The 12,047-nt window shown below is 40.0% G+C and overlaps 1 long non-coding RNA gene across 2 annotated transcripts in view; it reads left to right on the forward strand.

The window, feature by feature from the left end:
* Positions 1-1,244: 1,244 nt before the first annotated feature.
* The window catches only part of LOC147601613 (uncharacterized), a 50,260-nt gene continuing 39,457 nt past the window's right edge, over positions 1,245-12,047 (forward strand). The window contains exons 1-2 of one of the 2 annotated variants that reach the window (XR_015257909.1): positions 1,245-1,294; positions 10,501-10,583. This is a non-coding gene — a long non-coding RNA (uncharacterized LOC147601613). The remainder of the gene's footprint in view (positions 1,295-10,500; positions 10,584-12,047) is intronic. The other variant, XR_015257908.1, reaches the window with a different exon arrangement.

Below are 12,047 nucleotides of genomic sequence, written 5' to 3' on the forward strand. Positions count from 1 at the left end.
CCAAAGCGCCGTCCCCGCGCCCAGCCGCTCCGTCAGCGGGCGGCAGCGCTGCGCGTCCGCGCCCCGGGCGCCCGCGGCGGGGGGGTGGGGGGGATGGTGGTGGGGAGGAGGGAAGGAGGAGGGGGGTCGGCTCCGCGGTGGCGCAGCCCGCCCGCCTCCCCCTGCCCCCGCAGGGCGGGCCGCGGGAACACCCCTCCCCGCCGCCGAGACCGGCAGGGCTGCCCCGGGGCCGGCGTGTCCTCCCGCGCCTCCCGTCCCTCCCCGTTCCCGGGGGGCCGGTGGTGCCCCCGCCGTTGGGCGACCCCCGCAGGGCCATCACCACCCCGTCGGGGCTGACAGGGCCGCTCGGGGTGCCACCGCCCCCCGGGAAGCGGGCGGGGGAGGGCAATACAGAGGTGAAGCGAAGTCCGCGGGGTTTTGCTGGGGGGGTGGCGGGAGAGGGGCGGAGGGCGCTAGGCAGGGCCTCACCTGCGCGGCGCCCCCCCTGTCCCGCCACCGAGGAGCGCGGTGCGGCCGCGGGTGCGGGGCATTGACCCACTGCGCTCAGCGTCCCGGCTCCCCGCACTCGCCTCCCGCTGCCCTCCCCGCCAGCCCCCCCCCCCCAACATCGCGGGGCTGGTTCTGCAGTGGCACAGCCGGCGCCCACCGGGCGATCAAATCTGACCAGAGAGAGACAAGTTCCCCTTCTTGCCCCCTGCCCCTTCAAAATAAGAACTCGCATGATTTTTATTCCCGACATCTTCATTTTCTTCGTTGCAGTCCTTGAGTGGCTCAGGAGGGACAACTTAGAATGTCTGGGCTTGGCTTTAAAAAAAAAAAAAAACAAAACCAAAAACATTTAGTGGAATTACCGGTAGCCACAAAGGTGGCTGGTAACTGGGTTAAATTAGGATAACGCATTTATTGATCACTGACCAAAGAGGTGCCCACTGCGGAAACGTTTTGCTTCTTAGCCCTTCTTCCTCGCTCTACCTTCCTCTTCCTCCTCCAAATCAAAATTTAAAAAAAAAAAAAAAAAAAAAAAGAGGAAAACCATTGCGCTCCTGTATTTTAGGTCTAAATTCCTGGGTCCATGTGCGAAAGATAAAATGAATTTCAATTGCTATTGGAAAAAGTCAGGAATTGTATGAGATTTGCAAGAGCTAGTTTCTTAAACGGAAATTGAGTCCTATTTTGTGGGAAATTAGTTTTGCAGACTTTCTAAAAAAAAAAAATCTAAAACTTTTGTTCAGCAGCTGCTCCACTTTTCCCTGCAGTTTCAGACTGAGCTGGAACCTGCAGCAGTCTTTCGACGGTAAGATTTTCCCCCCTTTTCTGACATCTAATGCTTTTTTTAAAAAAATTGTCTTTAGATTTAACTGTAAAAATGCGGTCTTTAAAAAGAGAGCGGCGTCCAAAGCAGAAGTTGCTGCCTCTGTGCACTGGTTCAAAACTTGATATTTCTTCAGAATAAAGGAAATATACAGTTACAACACTGATGAAATATTTTGTGCTTTTCATTGTGTTTATCGTTTCAATATGTGCGCTGATATTAAAAGAGAGGAGTACAAAGAAAACTCGATGGCTGAACCCCTCTTGGGTTTGCTGACCCCGCCGGGCTGCCAGCACCGGGGGGAGTGGTGGCGGTGTCCCTGAAAAGCAGGCGGTGCCACCAAACCGGACAAGTCACCGGTGCGGCGCGGTGCGGTGCGGAGCGCCCGCAGCGGCCCCGCCGGCCCTGGCCCGAGTGCTGCGGGGGCGGGCGGCCCCAGGTGGCGGGGAGCGGCGGAATGGCCCCCCCGGAGGCCCCTCCGCGCCCCCTCCACACCGCACCGCTCCCCTCCGCCGCTCTCCAACCTGCTGGTGTCGGTCCGGCCGCACCGGCCGCGGGGGCGAGAGGCCGTCGGGGGGGCCCGGGGCCGGGCCCGGGATGCGGGGCGGGGGTACACACGCAGAAATGCCAGGACCCCTCCCGCAAGGGCCGCAGCTGCTGGAGCCCTAACACCGCCACGGCTGCTAAGGGGCCGGGGAAGTCCCAAACCTAAGCCAATGTAAAAATGTTTTTGGTTTTTTTTTTCTCTTTTTTTTTTTTTTAATTCTAAGGGATGGCCGCACAGAATTTCTCGCACAGGATTTAAAAAAAAAAAAAGTGAAATAAGTGAAGCACAATGAAGAAAGTGAGAGGGTGCGAGGGGGAGGGAGAAAGATTAGGTTTCCAAGAGAAATAAGAGACGGAGCCAAATAGCACTTTTTTTTTTTTTTTTAAGGAGAGGTAGGAGAGGCTCCAAAAGGTGAAGAAGAAAAAAAAAAAAAAGAACGCAAAGTTGTGATGGCACGGCAAAGTGCTTGCCGTTAGCTCCATAATCGAATGTGAATATTCGGGACTGTGCTTCCTTGGGCTCCTGAGTCCCCTAGTAAGTACACAAGTCCTCCATCAAGTATTCTTACTACTTCTTTAATAAGAGGTTTTAAGCATGCAAGAACTGGAAATATAAATCTCTATGGAGCTTTATGCTTTCATTTTAAACTATAGAAAGAAAATGCAAATCTAGGCAACGAATGTTGAGGCAAACGAACAACTTCAAACACTTACTGAAATGATTCAAAAAGTTTCTGTGTGGAGTTATCAAATAACTATGGCTATACGATACATCCTTTGTAAAAATTTATGACTTTTCAGTCGAAGAAAGCTTCGGTGCAAAGCTTCTCAGCAAAATAATTGCTGAAGAAAGTGTAAGCAGCTATTACCTCTCAGTATTAATGACTGAATTTTTGTTCGTTCTGTATCTTTTCAGAACATGCGTTTGACCTACATGTGGTACAAAAGCATAACTTAAATCAATGCCAGCAAGTTTGCCCAAAGCTTATAACATCAAGTGAAAAAAAATAGAATGTTTTAAATATATGAAAACAGTAAACCGTTTAACTCATAGCAACATCTGGAGCCAACACAGTTTGGAACATCATTTATGTTTTCATGTATGGGCTAATATTTGCATTCGCTTTGTGTTTTTTGGTTTTGGTGGTGTGTGTGTTGCTTTTTTTTTTTTTAAACTTAAAATTTATGGGGAAAGAGATCATATAAAATTGACCTGAATGCACCAGTGTACAATTCCTCCTCTTCAGGACTTTCCTAGTCTTGCTCAGTTTTTTACGTTGGAGGCTGAAAGCACTATCTTCCTGAATATTTATCAGAATGTAAGTAGGATTCTTGAACATTTCTTTCTAGTATGCGGTTTGCATATTTGCAGTATGCATATGACAGTGAAATCAAACAGACAGTTGCACTTGGGGACCACCGTTTGAGTGGTATAAATTGCCATAACTTTGTTGAAGTCAGCAAAAAGTTGGTGATTTAAGCCATTTAAGAAAACCTCTCTCAAAGAGAAAGCTTACAAAAATGAATTAAGTTTATTTTAGCCAAAGATTTTATTGTACTCAAGAGACTACCAAAGTGAGAGGACGAGGTTTTATTGTACTGTAATTATGATCAGTTCGGATTTTTCCATGGCAATTTGGTGAAGGCAGGCATCATTATTTAAGCTTAGAGTCAATCCAGATTCACAACAGATGTATGTTTATTTTCAGTCTTTTCTTTTTTCCCTAAATTTTGCTTGTTTAACTCCCACAGAAGCAATATAATTCGTTTCTCTTGATACCTGTGCTGTGATGGAAACCTACAGATATAAGCAATTATAAAGCCTGGGGATTATGCAGTGTTTCAGGGATGCACAAATGCCTTAACTGAAAATCCTGGCACAGAAAATGAATAATTTGTTGACTGACTTGTCAAAAATACTGAATCCCTAACTAGTTAAGAATGACGATAATCACATTTACCATTTATAAACCTATGGTATACCAGTATCTTCACTATACTTTGCCATAAAAACTTTTTTTTTTTGTGAGAAATTACACTACCGCAACGTGTATCACATAACTTTAATATCATATTTCTGTGGTGTACTTCCATTTCACTCTTTTTAACGTTTACATGTGCCATGGTTTAACACTTATCAGACACCATTTTTGCTTTAAAGACTACAACATATCTATAAAAACTTTAAGCCTGAATCCATATTTTCAGCTACTTCTCCCTTATACATATGGATTCTGTTCTAATTTTCATGATCTCCAAGTATTACAAATTTTAAAGCTATGCCAGCAATTTAGTGTATTACATAAAAGTTGTGCTGAACTATGAGGCCCTCACTGAAAATGATTTACAAGTTTGCATTACATCATTAGAAGTTATTTGAATTGCCAGCCCGCTCTAACCAGTAAAAGATCTTGTGCTTCCTATTTAATTTAAATAAACCGATGAAATATTAAAATGGTTCATGTACTTGAGGCTTCATACCTGAACTATGTTGTCTCAGGAATGCTTTAGAGTTTAAGCTATAGGAAACTTGCACTCTGCATTAGATACTCAAAGCCCCAGAACAAGTTCTCTTCAAAACTTGTGTTTATTTTAAATAGATCATTTATTTGCAAACTGAACCATCTTGCACAATACTATTTGTTTCCCAATCTGCATGTTATATTGCAGTTTAACAATTGTTTCATTCTTTCTAGTATTATCTCCACTTAAGAGCACTGAACTAAAAAACAGTTATGACAAGCCTTGTAGGGTACCTCAATAATATGTATCTTTCATTTGGATTTAGAAATGTATTCAAAGTGCATGTGCAGGCAAGTCAATGATGCCTGAAAAATATGTTTTTCATTTTGTTTTTCTCCAGATCTTGACAGTTAGACACTACACTCAGTCCATTCTCCTATTAAAATTACTAATCACAGTGAAAAAAAAAAAAGGCTTGTAATTTTACTTATTATTAATTTTATTATTTGATACAATTTGCATTGTGGATTTTGATCTGTATATGTATCTGAAAGACATTTTACCAGAGCCCCCACTGAAAACACAGACACAGTTGTGTGTGGAAGGAAGGCGAGTTGTGTTTTCTGCTCTCTGTATTTTTAACAGTGCTTGCTTCTTACTGTGCTGCACAGTTAACATTTTGCTGGTTATACTTCAAGTTTTAGTCACCCAGAATAAAAAATACAGATGATTCAAATCTTTGTGTATCGAATCTTTTACGCTATGACTTACACCCGTTTACTGGACAGATACGCAGCACGCTTACCTTACAAAGACCGAACTAGAGGAGAAAACCCTACCCTTACCTGAAGTATTTATTGTCCCCTGACTGAGATTTCCAGGCCCTTGCAGGACCAGCAGCAGGGGGCATATTTCATAATTCTGCCTCCATCAGGGGACGTTAGGAGAGTGATAAGTCACTAATCTTCATCACCTCTTTTACACGTTAATGAGTAAAATAACTACTCACAGTGTATATTCCTAGTCGTTTCTAATTTGCTCTGCTCCAGAGTGAGAAAAAGACACATATGCATGTATCTATACACCAAGAGTAAATAACTACAAAACATCTAGGTTTTAATAGCTTCTGGGATTATGTCACTTACTTTGCAGGTGTGTTTGCTTATGATTTATAGTGTGATGAACTCTGGACTTGCAGCAGAAACCTCTAACTAGCTAGTATTCGGAACAGAAATTCACTGCCCTGAAGAGCTCAGGCTCTATTCATTTCACCAGTTTCACGTGGGAGTACTCCTGTGTTTTTACAGAGTCCTGTTTGCGTTCATGGCGATTTGCTTGACTAAAAGCATTTGCAGAATTGGAACCTTAATTAATAATAGCTGTAGGAAACAAAGAGCTAAAAATTGCGTGTACTTTTTTTAGGCATAGCTGCATCATGCTCCACAAAGTCTTATGTCTGATAACAATAACAACGGATACTGCATAGGAGAAATTAATTTCGAAGTAGCAATTGTTTGAAATTATCTTTTTACGTTAAACTATTTTTTTTAGATGCAGATATTATGGCTTGCGAAAGAATGAGAACAGAAATAATAAAGCAAGCTATATTTCCCTAAAAAAATGCACATACCAAGAAGAGCTTAATTTGTAGAGACATCACCAAAAGACAAAATTGTATCTGTCTCAAAGATTCTGATTTGGGAAACTATTTTAACTTTGCTGGTGTCAATAACACTACTGACTTAAAAAAAATAGGCAATTTCTTAATATCTTGAAGAAAGGTCCAAGTGACATATCTTAAGGAGGCTGACACCTTCCAAACTCACATTTATTTGCATAGACTCTTTTTTTTTGTTTGTTTTATTTCTCCAGCTTTATTGATGAGCTATGAATATATTGTACTACTTCTTGAAATGAACCTTTACAAGATATTTGTATTTGTTATGATTTATTAGAGATCACCCTTGCATGTCCTTTGATGTAATGCAGATAGATCTCAGGGTGGGTTCAAGAAGCTGTTCTAGTAAGGCACTGTCTTTGAGGCACTTTCACACTGTCTAAGTATCCATATCAGACTTCGGCGCACTGAATCACTCTCAGGAGCCACCTTCCTCTCGTCATTCATGCCTATCTCATATATTTAATCTAAAGTAGATGCCCACAATGAAAGTGTGAAGCTCATTTATTCCTACCCCCTCTTTTCCAAAGGAAAGTGCCTAGCACCGTGGGCTCAGTGATGCTCAGCTGTACAGCAAAGAAGAGGTATATTATTTGGCAAACTTTTCAGCTGACTGAGACACAAATGCAAAATACAGCACATGGGGACACTGTCTGTATTTGTGCAATTCCCTCATAGGCATTTGGTTCGTGAACTTTACGCTTTTGTGCGTTTGAGCTGTAGGACGTATCACTTAGGGATTTAGATTTTATTTAATAATCCAAGTATATTTCAATACAAGATGGTAAACTAAAAATATTTTCCATTTAACTGTTTCAAAACGCCATGTGCAAGAGAACACAACAAAATGGAATTAACTCGTAACATATGCAACTCTTATTTGTGCAAGAGCAGTATATGCCCCTAAATCCAGGCTGCAGCATCTGGAGGCATAGCATGTCTCTAATGGAAGAGAAAAGCACGAGACATGTCAGCTTCTTGGCTATGTTACACTGAAAGCCATGCCTTTGCGATACCCAATACAACTCCGATTAAAACTAATAAAACAGACTCTGTCCAGGTAAACTGCCTTGGCAGCATTTGGGATTTTTCATCTCATTTGTTGTAGGCAGTAGGATTAAGCTAACTTAGATATTTACAATGCAGAAAAAATCTTATCTAAAGCTCTTTCATTTGAAACAATCAAGTTTGAATGAAAAATAATATCCCATGGTGTGAATTATATGTTCACAGTGCATCCAAACATACAAATTCCCATTTGTAGAAACAAGTTGTGCTGTCACCAAGATATTTGCAGTGCCCCTTTCTTATTACTGCTTTTTACCTCTAGTAGTATTACAAATAATGTATTCTTGATATACTTTTACTATTGTGATCAGCTTGGTAGAGACTCTGAAAACATTTTAGAGAAACAATGAATCCTTTAAAAGTTTTACAACATGAACTGTCTTCAGGCTTGACCCTGAGAAGTGCTGAGTCTTTTATTTTCCCCATCAACCTTGCAGGATCAACTGATAGACTGTATTAGCAGTTTTAAAAAGTTCAGCTAAACATAAATACTATTCCTTGTGGTTAAAAAAAAAACCCTCCAAACCACAGAAAATTGCATTTTGAAACCAACATGTATGAGAGAGATCTGGTGGATAAAATATTTTACTAATGTGTTTTCAAATTTTCATTCCACTAAAATCGCTAAATTATCTGCTATAGAAGTTGAGATGTCTAATTTTAAATTTTCCTTCATTCATTTTTATCAGTTAAACTCCCGTGTTATAATAAGCAAGGGAGAAAGTGTGACTGTGTATTGTAGTTATTCGCAGAAAATGCAAGTATAAACTGAGAAACATCATTACTACAAAGATTTTTTAATTAAAGTTCAAAAATCCTCTCATGAACAGCATACTGGCTGTGTACATACACATATGCATACACTAAAAGAGGGTGTTCAACCATGCAAAAATACGAGCATACCTCCAGGCTCAAACCCTTAATGTACGATTAAAACAAATTAGATTAGTGGCTGTTTTCTTTTAATAATAGGAGTGTTCTCAGATGCATTTTACAAAAATAGAAAGCCTGCATTAAAGCAAATGAAGGAGCAGAAAAAAAAACTCTGTGCATAGATTACCAGACGAAGTTCTGACTTCGTTTCCTAGCTGAGGAAAATGTTTGGGAATGTATCTAATCTAACACACCCTATAAAACCGTACAGTAGTCCCTGGTACAACAGTGAGCTGTAGGGAAGAAAAGGTCACAGCCCAGAGTAAGTTCCAAGATTTCAGCCTGCGATCCAAAACTGCCTGTTTAATTTCCTAATTGTGAAGCTGTGTACCCACTTTGGAAAGCAGGTAGGTAGTCTTCCCTTATACATGTACAGTAATTTCATTATGTATGACCCCCTGCAGCTGTTGTAACGAGGCTTTTTTTAAAACATACCTTACGTGATGATGAGAATATTTTGCTCTAAAAATAAGTCATATATTTAATTTCTAATATGGCAGGCGTGGCATGTATCCGGGTTTGCATGCAGTAAGTTTACCCTCTACAATTTGTAGTCAATCAGAGTTTCTCAAATGAAGTCCTATAAATATGAGCATACCTTGCTTGTTTGTTTTCTTTCTTTCTTTTTTTTTTTAAGTTTCCTTTATTGGTTTCATAATAGTATGACCCAAATATAAGGAAATAACCATATCATATTAAACACAAGAATACGCTTTCACAGTCGTTTATTGTGCATAGCCAGTAAACATTTCCTGGCAAACAATTTAGAGAGTCCATAAATTCCATCCTAACGCTACTTCCGTAGCTAGATGCAATGCACCATACACGAGGGTATTAGCTCAGTCTCTCTCATCCGGAATGGGTGGATTGGAATTGAAAAATCCCCACCCCCCCATTATAGCACCATATGTCTCGAAAGTCTATCCTCTCTCAGGGCAAACAGCTCCTCTCAGATCCGCCTGATGGATCACGACGAAAACGCTGCTGTCCCTCGCTATTTAATCTAACAGCATTTCTGAGGTTCCTATCAGGAGAGTACGATGAGCCAAGCATCCCTCTGGCGTTAGTGGAGGCTCCCCACGCAGAGAATATCAGGGACATGGAATAGCAGAGGGAAAATCTACCGCACTATACCAATTTGTATGGAAAATTTGATCCTCAGGCTAGGGGTAGGGAAAAGAAGAAAGCCTCTCACTCCAGAAAATTGAGCAGTGCTCATGATGCCCCGGTCTCTTATGTAACTAGTTAACCAGTGTTAGTAGACCAACTCTGCAGCATCTTCACAGGTTATAAGAATTTAAAATTATTTTCTCTAAACATCTTGTTGAGGTGTTTATAGATTGAGGGATTATTAGGGAAATAGTTTACCCATAAAGATTTTTGATGGATTAGATTTCCGCTCAATCGTTTTCATTTCTCTTTCTGTGTGTGCATCAATTTATAATGGAAAAAAAAATTAAATCCTTTAAATGACACTCAAACTGTTTGGCATTTGAAAGAATTTGTGTGAAATGATCATGTTAAGGTAAAGTTTGTATTGCTAGGAGAAGAGACTAAGCTGACATATTTCCACCAGTTTGTGTCTTTATTACAGGTATACATTAATATCATTCCTGTTACAGGTATTATTTCCAGATTATTTTGGATTGAAAACAAAGAGTTAGCAAAAATCTGGACTCCTTCCAAGTTTCCAAAGACCAGCTCAAAAACTTAAAGGGGTTCACTCACCATGTCGATGTTCTGCTTTACGATCTTCAATTTTACAGGATATAATATTAAAACCTCTCCCCTGTACCCCTTGAATCAGAATCTGAGGAAGGGTTGTGTGCAAACAAAGATGACTAAGAGCTGAAAGATTTTATTTCACTGACCGTGGAAGTCTTTTTGGTTTTTAACTCTTTTATTTTAAAATCCTCTTTCATTTATTTATATTGAATGGAACCACTATTAAACAAATAGTCCTCCTCTTAATTACCAGCTTCATTAGATGTATTTGATAATCAACATATATTATCATAATCTTTCATCAAATGTGCTCTCCTTTGGAAGATTATTATGTGAATAACCACAGGCTTTGGAGTAAAAGGTATGATGGATTATTGTGCCTTTTGAAACTAAGTAAAATGACCAGGACTTCAGGGCTCTAGAATTTCAGATTTTTTTTCCTGTGTTCTTTGCCCACTGCTCAACAGCAGACCTTGCACAAGCATCCCTCATTTTCTGGCTACTCGTCTTTACAACCTCCCTGTATTTCCTCCTAGTACCTCTAAGGCACCGAGTTCAGCTATGAGTCCTTCAGCGGTACTCTGAAGAGAAGTAGTTTGTGGTCTGCAATTTGCTCAACTTATTGTCTGATGATAAAGCCCCTAATCCCTTTCCTGGACCAGGACCTCAGCCAGCTTCCTTTCATTGTGCACATGGGCAAACAGAGCAAGAAGAAAGATAACGCTCCGCTTGTTCAGCACAACTCCAGCAATCATTTTGTCTTTTATGTTTCCAGTGAATCTGATTGCTGGCAAAAGCTGCCAGAAAAAGACAAGTCTGATCAGAAAGAGCATGAGCAGAGAAAGTCCAGTTTCCCAGGTATGTAGCCTCAAGAACTGTTTTGTACTGGTGATAGGGTGTATTAGTCACTGGGCCTGGTCAACTTTGGCCTCTCCCAAATCAAAGAAGTGTTCCTGCTCATGTGAATGTCCCTTAATAACAATTTTTCTGTGAATACTTGTCTGATTGGCACAGTACACTGTTTTCTCATATTTAGCATTACGCCCATGCATGGTTATATGGATTTTTTTTCCTGACTCTCCTCATGGCACAGAATACAAATAATAAATTAAATTCATGTGTTTTATGTACATAAAATAGTAGGAGATACATCTGTGTAGAAAATGTAGCTAGTTCCTGTGCTTGCAGAGTCTCTCTGGATTTATTGTATTGAAGCCAAATCTATTGTTAATCCATTTAATACTGATTGTATTCTCCAAATATGTTTGGTGTTTCTCTTCCAAACTGTCATATATGTAAGTCAGGATTACATGTTCATAAGGTACTGGCATAAAATCGCTGAAAACAGGTAATATATCATGTTCTTGCTGATAAAATACTTACAGTCACACCAATTAATTTTAGATGATGACCAGTTGAATTATCAGTAATATTATAATAGGATCTCCATGGAGATCTTTGCCCTTTTGCGTCAGGTGCTGTGCACTGAACAGGATAGCTTTTCATCTAAGTAGCCGAAATAAAGGATGAAAGAAAAGAAACCAGATCATTATAAGGCAACTATACCTAAAATTAGAAATGTATATCGTAGACATTCAGTTCAGGTCTGTCGTTAAGAATAGTTTGCTTGCAACGCAAATAGAAATGTAGTACTCCTCTTTAAAAATGTTTCTAGGGAATCATGTAGCAAGCATTAGGAGATGCATGCCCTGAAAACATTCTTATTTAATACCATTTTTTAATAGCTTTCACCCTCTTAAAGGATGGGATTAAACCAAGGTGAGGTAATTGGGAGTTATGGTCCAGTTAGTGAACTTTACCATTAAGCTAGTGGCAAGTTAAATCATTATAATATGGAACAGCGTTTTGTGAAGAAAACTGCTGGAAGTCCAACAGTTAGAGTGCTACTGACTTCAAAGAGGCTGGAATTTCAGGCTCAGTTTCCAGAATTTTATAATTTTTTATAATTGTAGCTGCATTTTCGGTATGTTATGTATTTCTGCTTAAAGCATTGAAGTGAGCAATCTGCATATGGTGTTGTAAATAAAACAGAGGCTACAAGAGAACACTGTGAATCCACTTTACTCCTACCAAAAAAACCCAAACGGCTTCTGTACTTTAAATCTTTCACACATCTCAGTAACTGTGTCAATATTTTTAAAACCACACTCTATTATAAAGCAATAATTCAAACTGTAGATGTATCAGACTGACATTTTATATCTCACTTTTTATGTCTCGCTTGAAAGTTTCTCATTGCTGTCACATTTAAGTAATAATGTTAAAAGTCTGTATTTCTTCCATACAGGTCATGAAATATCT

Source organism: Chlamydotis macqueenii, chromosome 2 (assembly GCF_036417535.1).
Source record: "Chlamydotis macqueenii isolate bChlMac1 chromosome 2, bChlMac1.mat, whole genome shotgun sequence".
Classification (NCBI taxonomy): Eukaryota; Metazoa; Chordata; class Aves; order Otidiformes; family Otididae; genus Chlamydotis; species Chlamydotis macqueenii.